General features: G+C 39.3%; 1 protein-coding gene across 5 annotated transcripts in view; it reads left to right on the plus strand.

Annotated features, from left to right (window-relative positions):
* Positions 1 to 10,821: 10,821 nt before the first annotated feature.
* Ugt50B3 (UDP-glycosyltransferase family 50 member B3) overlaps positions 10,822 to 12,488 on the plus strand; it is a 69,288-nt gene continuing 67,621 nt past the window's right edge. The window contains exons 1-2 of one of the 5 annotated variants that reach the window (XM_067777950.1): positions 10,822 to 11,194; positions 11,595 to 12,150. The gene's annotated coding sequence lies outside the window, so the exon portion shown is untranslated. Of the gene's footprint in view, positions 12,151 to 12,488 lie in introns of all 5 variants that reach the window. The other 4 variants (XM_067777951.1, XM_067777949.1, XM_067777948.1 and 1 more) reach the window with 4 other exon arrangements.

Below are 12,488 nucleotides of genomic sequence, written 5' to 3' on the forward strand. Positions count from 1 at the left end.
GGATTTGCCTTTTCTTCGAAGTAACATCGTTCCAGTGCACGAAACTTATTGTCCTAACCATGACTTAATAATACACGAAAGTATTTCTACACAAAATAGTGTGCATTTATGTCCGCCAACTATTTTACGCTTTCAACATCCCCCCGCATTATGAGATAAATCTTAGGCTTGCGCCAAATAGTCATTAGAAACTCTGCACACTCGCAAACCAGCGTCCAGAAACTCAATGTATAGATTAAATACAAAGGCATATTAAACATATTTTGATTTAAAAAAAATATGAATAGAAAATAACAGGTCAAAAATATGAAAGTTTGTAGCTTGGATCTTTTGTTATGAAACTTAATAGGGAAGGATGTTGTTGTTGTTGTTGTAGCAATGCTCGCCCCACCTAATAGCCGCGACCGATCACAAATTGTCATCAATATCCTCTAACGGGAGTCCAAGGAAACTTGCCGTTTCAACAGGGGTGGACCATAAGGAAAGGGGTGTTAGAGGCGTTGGTTCCACATTACAATTAAAGAGATGGTTGGTGTCATGTGGGGACACATTGCAAGCGGGGCATACATTTTGTATGTCGGGGTTGATTCTGTATAGGTAAGAGTTTAACCTGTTACAGTATCCAGAACGAAGTTGAGCAAGAGTGACACGCGTTTCCCTGGGGAGTATGCGTTCCTCTTCCGCGAGTTCTGGATATTTTTCTTCAAGTACTGGATTCACCGGGCAATTCTCGACATAAAGGTCCGACGCCTGTCTATGGAGTTCACCAAGCACCTGCTTGTGTTTTTCCGCTTCATACGGCTGGGTTCTCAGGTGCCGTATTTCCTCAAAATGCTTACGGAGATGACTCCTTAGGCCCCTATAGGCGGTGCTGGTTCGTCAATCAGATGTCTGTTGGGTTGCCCAGGTTTCTGGGTATTCAACAGAAACTGTTTGGTCAGCATCTCATTTCTCTCCCTGATGGGGAGTACTCTCGCCTCATTATGCAGATGGTGTTCTGGGGACATAAGAAGACAGCCCGTGGCGATTCTGAGAGCAGTATTTTGGCAGGCCTGTAGTTTCTTCCAGTGGGTGGTTTTTAGGCTTGGCGACCATATGGGTGACGCGTAGCAAGTAATCGGCTGGCTAATTGCTTTGTATGTGGTCAAGAGCGTTTCTTTATCTTTTCCCCAGGTACTGCCAGCATGGGATTTGAGGATTTTATTACGGCTCTGAATTCTTGGAACAATTGCGGTTGCGTGCGCACCAAAATGTAGATCCTGATCAAACGTCACACCCAAGATTTTGGGGTGTAGGACAGTCGGTAGCGTAGTGCCATCGACGTGGATGTTCAATATGGTCGACATTTGGGGCGTCCATGTTGTAAATAAGGTCGCGGAAAATTTAGTCGGTGACAATGCCAGGTTTCGCGAGGCGAAAAAACTGGAGAGATCAGGGAGATAGCCGTTTATTTTATTGCATAGGCCATCGATCTCTGGGCCTGGGCCTGTGGCCATTATTGTGCAGTCATCGGCGTAGGAAACGATTGTGACTCCTTCCGGTGGTGAAGGTAGCTTAGATATGTAGAAATTAAACAAAAGTGGGGATAGGACACCACCCTGTGGCACCCCTTGTTTAATTCTCCTTTGTTTTGATGTTTCGTTTCTGAATTGCACCGATGCCTGCCGACCACCCAGATAATTTGCGGTCCACCTTTTAAGACATGGGGGAAGGGTAGACCCTTCCAGGTCTTGCAGTAACGAGCCATGGTTGACCGTATCAAAAGCTTTTGATAGGTCTAGCGCTACGAGTACTGTTCTATGGTGGGGGTATTGATTCAAACCGCAATTTATCTGGGTGCTAATGACATTTAGCGCGGAGGTAGTGCTATGGAGTTTTCTGAAGCCATGCTGATGAGGGGCTAGCTGCAAATGTGCTTGGAAATAAGGGAGCAAAATGGCTTCAAGCGTCTTTGCCACTGGCGATAGGAGAGATATCGGACGATATGACTCACCTACGTTAGCTGGTTTCCCAGGCTTTAGTAGCGGGACCACCTTGGCCATTTTCCATTTCTCGGGTATGACAAAGGTGGAAAGAGACAGGTTGAAGACATGCGCTAAATATTTGAAACCCTCTTTCCCTAGGTTTTGAAGCATCGGCATGGTTATGCCGTCTGGGCCCACTGCTTTGGATGGTTTAGCGCGACCAATGGCGTCCTCAACCTCTCTAGCGGTGATGGTGATTGGTGACGCGCTGAATTTGTGTTTATGTGCGTGTCTATTGGCTCTCCGTCTATCTTTGTCGACCGTAGGATGCATTATATATTGTCGGCAGAAAGCGCTCGCGCATTTTTTCGCATCCGACAGCACCTTATCGCCAAAGGCGATGGAAACTTTGTCTTTGTGCTTAGTCGGATTCGATAGGGACTTTACGGTGGACCAAAGTTTACCTACACCGGTAGAGAGGTTACAACCTCTTAGGTGCTCTTCCCATTTCGCCCGCTTGTGTTCGTCCACAAGCAATCTGATGCGTTGGTTTATATCCCTTATTTGGGGGTCGCCTGGATCAAGCTGTCTTATAAGGTCGCGTTCCCTCGCTAAGCTCGCGGCCTCCGCCGGGAAGTGGGGCCGGATTTCGGGAATTCTCCCGGCGGGAATGAAATGTGCCGAGGCGGATTCAATGACCTTGCGGAAGGCACGCTCCCCTTGGCGGGCATCAGTCGGGATAGGGAGGGCAGCAAAGCTGCTGTCTGTTGCAGATTTATATTCTTCCCACTTTCCTTTTTTGAAGTTTATGAAAGTGCGTTTTTCGGTGACGATGAAGTCGGCGGTACGCTCGAACGAAATAAGTATGGGCAGGTGGTCGGATGCCAATGTTACCATCGGCTGCCAGTTGACGCAGTTTACGAGTTCTGCGCTCACGATTGAGATATCTGGCGAGCTATGACAGCTTCCTACCATACGTGTGGGGGCGTCTCCTTTTATTGTCCAGAACGTCGTTTCGTCTATTTGATCCGCCAACATCTCACCCCTACTGTCCGCCCGCAGGTTTGAATGCCATAGGTCGTGATGGGCATTGAAATCGCCTAAGATAATGCGATTGTTGCCAGTGAGTAAGGCCTCGATATTAGGGCGGTATCCACTGGGGCAACAGGTGACAGGAGGGATGTAGATGTTGATGATTTCTAGATTTGCATCGCCTGACCGGACAGATAGGCCTTGACGTTCTAAGACATTGTCCCTGCGGTCGATGCCAGGATCAAATATATAATATTGCACAGAGTGGTGTATAATAAACGCGAAGCCGCCTCCATTTCCGCTCTCGCGGTCTTTCCTGTGGACATTATAACCAGAGCAGGTCTGCAATGCAGATCTTGCTGTGAGTTTAGTCTCTTGAATCGCAGCAATGCGGATGTTGTGCCGCTTCATGAAATCGACTATCTCCGTAATCTTCCCAGTTAGTCCATTACAGTTTAACTGCAGAATTCTGAAGTGGATGAGGGGTGACGCCGCCACTCTAGGGGTAAGTGACGGGTGACTACGCCTATGTTGTGGAAGGCCAGGACGCAATTGCTGTTGTGCGCCCTTGGGCAAGCATTGGGGTACCCGGATGATTTGGGTTTGCGACCTGGCAACATGGCGCGATGAAACCCGTCGAGGGGTTGCCGTCGCGGAGACCAGAACATCTAGGAAAGTGGCACCACCCAAGGCAGGAGCTGCATTGAGCGGATGTCGCAAACCTATATATTCTGTGCTGGCAGACGGTGCAAACGGAGGCAGGGACTAAGAGTCTGTTTCCCTGACCTGCACGATTGCTGCCAGAAAAGAGGGGAGGGGGGGAGAAGAAGACGGGGGCAGGGGCTGATGCTCAGCATTGCTACCAGCTCTACCACGAAGGTAGTAGTTATGACTGATATCAGCTGTTTGGGTTGTTGGCGCGAGCAGCAGCGGGTACTTGTGGCTTGCTGAGCAGCGGGGCTGCTGGAAGGTAGTGGGGGGGGGGGCGCTTACCCGTAGACTATGGGACGCCCGTGGGCGTGAACAGCAAGGAGCCACAAAAGATTTATAAAAGTTACGTGGACGTCGGGTTTTGGGATCAAGCCAAGAACAACCTGTCCGATGCAACCATCCCTTGCACGAGACACACTGAACAGAGTATGACCGTCCTAAAAAGATTATTTTCTGGCAATTGCAGCAAAACCATTTCTCAGGACCGGCGTCAGGAGACGGACCCGGATTGGGTTCGATACCTTCCCGGAGTAAGAGAATATGTAGCAGTCCTGCTGCAAGGAGCTGCTGGGAGGATGACAATTTATGGGAGGGACGAAACAAATTAAATGGGGTCACACCGAAATGACAGTCCTTGGTCGGGAAAAATCCCGAGTCGCTCCGGTACATAGAACCGACTGCCTTGGGAAGCGAATAGGGAAGGATCGATTACACTGGTTTACAGCCAAAATAAACCAGAGACGCCATTATGAAATTCCTATGTAAAATCACTCCCTGATTTTGAAAATCAAGGTTATTTTTAATTCTATTGTAACGTTTTTGAGATATTTACAAATTACCGTTATTTCAAAAAAAAAAATTGGGTCCACTTAATCATATATATCTCAAGAACGAATTGGGCAATTCCAAAACGGTTTAAAGCTTTTAAAATTTGCTATAAACTGCGCACTTTTTCCTAGGCCCTGCAGATTCAAAGAAAACGAACAATCTTTACGGATTTTTTTAATTTTTTTTGAAAAACTATAAAAAAATTTGTACTTTGCGAGGAAGGATCTAGAAAACTTTTTTTTGCAGATTTTTTGTTTTCTCTCTAAGCTCTGTTTTATTTAAAAAAAACATGCTTTCATTCAACAAAATCGATAAACTAATACAAAAGTTATAAGCATTCAAATAAATATATCCATATAGTAAAACTTAAGTACCCTACAAATAATAGCATATGTATGTACATATGATTCTGTCTTAACTCTATGATCTTATTTTATAATTGAAAAAGTTATGTGTCTTGTTTTGACGCTTATTCAGATTAGAATCGGTTTCTCTTATGAGAAACCAACAGTAGTCGCCCATCATAGCGACATCCCAGAATCCTTGGTACCAACTTTCAATCATTTTCATTTGCTGGTGAAACCTTTCGGCATGCTCGTCACTTTCGTTGCCAAGGTATTGCGGGAAAAAATTTAAATGGGAGTGTAAAAAATGTATTTTTCAAGACATATTTACTCCTGAAAAAAATAAAAAAGTATATTAGATAAATACATAAGTGACACATTAGTATATCATTTTCTTAGGCTGGATTTATCTTTCAATTGAGAACAAATTTTTTGTGTACATTTTTCTCGTTCTTGTTTGTTCGGAACTGGACGATGAATTCAGATTTAGGGATATATTTTCTCATGTAAATTTAAAAATTTTCATATACATTTTTTGTTTATCGGGCAGATAGGTTTTTAAGTTAACTGAGAAAACGGTTTTAAATATGTTTTTTTATTTACCCATTTCCGCATAGTTTTTGATAAAGTCGTCTTTGTGTTTGCCTAAAAAAGAAGTAACGACCTTTTTACCACGCTGCTGCCTCCACAGGTGACAATAGTGCTTTGAAATTGTTATTGGTCATCGTTTTCCTTATTTGCGGTCCCACAAAGTCCCTTTATTTTTGCTTCTGAAATCTCTGTAAAGATTGTCTTCAAATGACGAAAAGCTTCGCCTTCTTTGTCCAAAGCCTTGACAAAGTTTTTGATAAGGGCGAGCTTGATGTGGAGCGGAGGTAGAATTATTTTTTCCTTCTTTATAAGTGGGGAGTATTTTATGTTATATTTATTGCCGTCTATGAACAACCGCCACTCTTTTGAATCATATGGTTCACCAAACTGTTTGAATAGAGCAGCAATGTCTTTGCAGTAACAAACACTGTCCTCCTTCATATAGTACTTGGAAAATTGTTCGTGACGAGTTCTATAATATGTTACCTTAACATCGGATGAAACAAATTTAAATTGTTGCATACGAGAGGCGTGTAGTTCGGCCTTTTCCTTTGACAATTCCAAATCCCTTATACAATCATTGAGTTGTGCTTGTGGCAAAGAGTTTCTTTCGTTTTCCGTTTGAAATCCAGTACAACATGATGCCTCGTAATCAGATACTACTGCTGACAATTAAACTGGAGCCGGAACTAAAATTAAATTTGATTCTGGCAATGTAGCTTCCGTTGAATTTAGTTCTGGTAATGACACTGGAGATATGCTCGCATAGGTTACTTTTCTTGACTTTCCAACCCCAAGTACTTTTGTAGTACAAATATAGTAGTCCGTTGAATGGCAAGTTGGTTCCCTCCACTTCATTGGTGTAATAAATTCATATGTCGCCTAAATAGATAGTTTCAGAAAATAATCAGCTATGCATTAAAAGGGAGCAAGTTCCTAATTTTTACAACGCACCTTTTTGTTCCGGTTTCCGATAAAATCAATTCAACTCGACATGTGGTGCACACAGTATTTGGTGTCCATGGGTTTTCATTGTTTCTAGGCTCAATTGCAAAATACTTATAGTATGTAACTTTCAAAGGATTTGAAAACACATGCCGCATCCTTTTAACGATAAATTGGCCGCAGATGAAACAGAACATATCTGGATCATTTGTACACTCAAACTCTCGCGCCCTTATATTCATATTATATTTTTAAGTAAATGACGATTTATAAGCTGCGATTGTAAACAGAGCAGTATCCGGAGAGCCTTGCAGATATTACGAAGGAACAAGGCGCATGTACTATTATTTATACTTAGATCAAGTAAAAATTCAAGCCTACCTAGACAAAACGGTTGCCTAGTTCTACAACCGTAGAACTGCCTTAAAAATATGCTCTTGCTTGGGTTTGAGAAAACGACACTAACAGTTTTTTGTATCTAGAAAATCTACCTGCTAACTGACTGATATACGAATACTAACACATATGTACCAGTAGGGTACTTAAGTATTAAGTGGATATATTTTCTTGAATGCTTATAACTTTTGTATTAGTTCATCGATTTTGTGGAATGAAAGCTTATTTTTTTTGTAATAAAACAGAGCTTAGAGAGAAAAGAAAAAATCTGCAAAAAATAAAAAGTTTTCGAGATCCTTCCTCGCAAAGTACAAATTTTTTTATATTTTTACAAAAAAAATTAAAAAAGGCCGTAATGATTGTTCGTTATCTTTGAATCTGCAGGGCCCCGCAAAAAGTGTTGTATGCACAGTTTATAGCAAATTTTATTTCCTCTTAAAAACTTCAAACCGTTTTGGAATTGCTCAATTCGTTCTTGAGATATATATGATTAAGTGAACCCAATTTTTATTTTTTTTTTAATAACCTTAATTCGTAAATATCTCAAAAACGTTACCATAGAATTAAATATAACCTTGATTTTCAGAATCAGGGTGTGATTTTACATAGGAATTTATAATGGTGTCTCTGGTGCAGAAAAAAAGTTGGAATTTGTGATCCAGTGTTATCGATATTGAAAGCCAAGAATCCAATTTCCAAGAATTTCGTCCTTTTATAAGAAATATAATAGGAAAGGACCGATTATTGATTTCAGGGAATTTGCCCAGCGTCGAACTAAAGCCGAACCGACCACTTTGTCTAAGCCGAAACAGTTGGTGAATACAATTGTTTGGTTGTTTTGTTTTTCATAAAATATTACTAAAATAATAACAATAAGTAAATAGTTAATGGCATTAAATGTTCATTTTAAGAACAGTGGAAATTTCATATCCTACATTTTGTATTATAGATGCTTGTGCGGCGCACAAAGATAATACAAGAACATATCGTTAGCTTAATGTGAAAATGGGCTAAGTCACTTTTTTTGAAAAATACATCGATCACCAAAAAAATATTTTTATTTTTCATTTTTACGTGCTGTGGGCAATGATGTGTGAATGTGCTAAGTCGTCAGCTGTTAGAAAGAATGTGCTAAGTCAACCTGTCATTAATATCAATCTGAATTACTACATAGCAATTTCCGTGTGCGCGCATTTTATTTATTTATTTAATCATTCAGTATAAAAGTACATGCTTTGTTGTTGTTGTATTAACAATGAAGACACTCCCGAAGGCTTTGGGGAGTGTTACCGATGTTGATGGTCCTTTGCCGTATATAGATCCGATACGTTCCGGTAACAAAGCAATATTAAGGTACTAGCCCGACCAACTCGGGAACGCATTAAACCTAGGCCATCCTTGGCTCCTTGGCGGTCACACACAAAGGCGACTTACGGTTGCTATTAATGGTCTATTAATACTCATGACTCTCGTGGCACAGGGCGCCTCCAGTTTTTTCGGCTGTTTTTGTGCGAACAGTAGCAATCCAGACCACCAGTCGCTAACACGCCTCCTGACCCTCACACCATATGCCAGCACAGAAGCTATAGGACTGCGACTTCGAACTCATACCTTCGTCCACTTTACTTTGCTAGAAGCTCTAGGTGTAGCTCCGAAGACTTTCCAACGAATGCTTTTGTCGCACTATGTTGCCGATCTACACCAGAGAAACACCTTGAAACGTTAGGGAGTGACTATTCGGCCAAAGATGCCGCCCCCGAAATCATAAGCAGTCTAAGTGGATATCATTGCGTAATGGGTGAAAATCGTATAATCCTCGGCGCATCTACATAATAAAATTTTACAAGAACCCTGGATACAATTTTTTAAAATGTAGACCAAAATTTGCACACCTTTGTGTTCACAACATTGATTTCAATAGTCTTTGTTAAATCAAACCGATATTTTAGAATGAAAGTCCACCGATTTTATGTTGAAAGATGTTAACTGCTGTTTTCCGGCCTTATGGTCATTATGGATGACAACGTAGCTTCAGTTTTCAGACTAGTGCGGCTGTCCACTACGTGTTGGGAAAGCTTTGGCTTCACCACTTTGAGTGTTCTTGCGAAGGACAAAGCCTCACCTCGTAAAAATATGTGCCTACGTATTCACATTTGTAAAAGGAGCCGTAACGTGTAGGTGATATTTAAACTTGGTTGATAGGCTATAATCAATGTGATTCACTCCAAGGGACTAGTTTTGGATAGGGCCGCCAACTTTATGTCAAACCGGGAGACTTGGGTGTTGAACGATGAAGTGTGAAAATCAAAATTTACATTTCAGACGTTATTTTATAGTTTCGCAAATAAACAACAGATGTTTGAATGTAAGCCCAAGTGATTTTTCAAACCCTTCTCATACGTACATATATCCTCAACTTAAGTATGAGGTAGGAATCATTTCAAAGAGGAGTTTATGCCCCCAGATCCTACTAAAGGATTTTGTATCACTGATTTCGATTATTCTTTCAGCCAATCTCAATATAAAATAAAAAAAAAAAATCGGAACCTTTTGCTTTTTTAACAAGTTGAGGACAATTTGAACGCCTTGGGTCATTTTATTTGAATTCATTGTTCATTATTAATTTTTTGAAAAAAAAAAAATATATGCAAAGTGAGCATATAAATTTATTATATAACTTTTCTTTTAGTGTTTTCTTTTAATAACTTGGTGAATTGGGTGATGCAAAGTCCGTGTTAAGCTGACATCGAAAGCGCCTGTTCTTTTAAATAACTTTTGAACAGTTAGAAAGGGTTACATTTCGCAATCAGTTTCTTATAACTGGCAGTGATGCGCATCCGTTGATATCACTTTCGACCATATCCGACCAATTTTGACATGAACAATAAATGGCTTAACAGTTTTAAACGAGCAGAAAATATAGTAACGCGCCGGACGCCGCCGCCATCGCCGCGGCGCCGATATTTTTGACATTTGACGGCGGCGTTTATCTCTAGTAAATAGGGCTTTATGTATACCCGCCTCTTAAAGAAAATTTTTAAAACTTTAAAATAATATAAGTGACGCAAGGGAAGGATATTAAGTTTTCTTAAATGATCCATAGAGTGCGTTAGACGACCAGTCTTTCAAATTCTTCGAATAAGAAACTTCTGAAGGACTAACAGAGATCTAATCTTAATGCTGAAGGCACCACCCCAACAACTGACCCCGTATTCCAATATTGACTGGATTAATCCATGACACACCAATGTCAGTATTCTATTAGAGCATACTTTTTTTTAAAGTATAGAAAGAACATACGGCTGATAGCATATATTGCTTGACAGCAGAGATATGCGATGACCAACTTAGATTTTGATTTATTATAATATCAAGATATTTGAAATTAGAAACAATTTCGATCTCGAAGCATTATTGTCGCATCTTGCTATCTGGCCAAAAATTACAGAAGAGTTCGGCTGAGTACAATTTTTTGAGCACAACCTGACCCATGAAAGATGATTTCGGATCTTGGTATTTCTTTACCGCAAAGCCTAAAATACATTAACTAACTTTTGCTGCTTACCACGAGTTTATGGCTTGCAAACCAAGATCTTAACAAATAAACAACATAATTTACATCAGCGAAAAGGTTAAAAGAGTTATTAGACCCGTATGCGATGGCAAGGTAATCAGCAAAGGCTGTAACTTTACCAATAAATGGTAACGAAAATATAGAGTTAATGTAGATTAAAAACAAAACTGGTCCAAGAACCGAGCCCAGGCGTACTCCTAGTGTTGCATAAATGACTGCTCTAGCAACATCTACATCACCTGCCTGATTTGTTCCTTTCCAGGCCTTTAAGCTACAGCTTGAGTAGACGATAGGAATGAAACATTTCTTTGCATTTTTCCTTGAATTGAATAGAACAATGCATCCGAAATCGTGCAGGTTATGAGAGGGAGGGAGGTCGCTCTTAAGAGAAAATTAACGATTTTTAAAAATATTTTCAAAGTTTTACAAAAACCATTCCTAATCCTTTTTCAAAAATAAACTTTCCGCTTTTTTACTCTTAGCTGGCACTAAGAGGTTTTTATTGCTCTTCAACTCTTTGCAATAATCAAAAACCATTGAACCAAACTTCAGCTTATAAAATGTATCAACTAAAAGCGCTTGAGCGCTCATCTCCTCGGCTCAAGCAAAAATCAATCAAAGCTTTGATTGTAACAAAAACTTAGCTCAGCCAAAACCTTACCAACATTATCAGCGCTAATTCAGTTAGTTTTGGTCTGTTGGCGCGTTTAAAACGTTTTTAACCACGGCCGAGTGTTGCGGTGTTGCGCGAACGAAAGAAAAAAAAAACACACAAAGTTTGTGTGAAAATGTTTGATGAAGTAACAAAGGTTTTTATAAATTTATATATAGTGGATTTGGATAGTTATTTTTTTATTACATTTTTTTTTTAAATCTCCATTCAGCGCTTTCTGCGTATAACAAGTGGAGCGTGAAAAAGTGACAAAAGTTCCGGTGGTTTTCCCTTTCTTCCGCTGTAGCAATATGCGAAAAAGAAAATAAATAACATAAAGTAAACCTGTGCTGAAAAAGAGTAATAACAACAATAGCAACAACTACAAAGTGCGGCAAGTCTTTTTAGAGTTTAACTTCAACGATTGCAGAGATTTGTTTTTAAATAGATACATTTTTTTGATTAAATAGCAAATAAATAAAAATTATAATATACTGCATATTACTATAATTACTTAATTACTTATTTTCATATGTTGCAAAATTTTCAAATAGCAGTCAAGTATCATATTTTATTTCATTCATTCAATTGTGCAACTTCAGCGTGGTGAGGTGAAAGTGCGTTGTGACCACCAAAATATAAAAAAACGCCTAAAAATATTGAAAAATATATATATATATGTACATACAAAGCGCCAAAAATAGTGCAGGCTATGTACAAAAATTCAATCAAACGAAAAACGCAACAATAGCAATGAAAACAACAACAAAATAAAGCAACAAAAGTAGTCAGTGACCGCTTTCAAAGCATCAATATCAACCGAAGAAAAAAGTGAAGCTGTGTTGCAACTTGTTGTTGCATCGATGATGTATGTGTTGCATGTGAATCGTGCTGATTGGCACACAAAAAAATAAGTTGGTCGATGCATAATTTGCCATTAAAGGAAAAAACGGGACGTTCACTTCCGACAACAAACAAAACAGATAGACCACAGTACCAACACACGCCAGTTTTGACTAGAAAGGAAAGATATTTATAAAGTGCTGTCGGAGGCGGTGCAAAAGTGGGAAAATTTATTATATCACAGAAGTTCAAAGAAGCAGAGTAGGAAAGGTTAGTTAATACCAAAATTATTTGAAAAAAAAAGAAATTATCTGTATGTTAAAACTGCTGAAAAAATTCAAAATAACTGAAGGGAATTAAATAAAAATTAAATGCTTAAATAAAAATTAAAACAAAAAATATAAGTAATAAATAATATACAAGTAGACTAAGTTGAACGAAAAAATAAGTAGAACACACTTTAAACGAAAGAAAATATAATTAATTGTATAACAAAAGAAAAAAATAAAAATAAAAAAATTTATTATACGTGACGAGCATTTGTTACATTAAAAAAATAAAATAAAAAACTGATTTAATATAAATATTAATAATAATAATAAATTATA

This window comes from Eurosta solidaginis, chromosome 3 (genome assembly GCF_040869045.1).
Source record: "Eurosta solidaginis isolate ZX-2024a chromosome 3, ASM4086904v1, whole genome shotgun sequence".
Taxonomy (NCBI): Eukaryota; Metazoa; Arthropoda; class Insecta; order Diptera; family Tephritidae; genus Eurosta; species Eurosta solidaginis.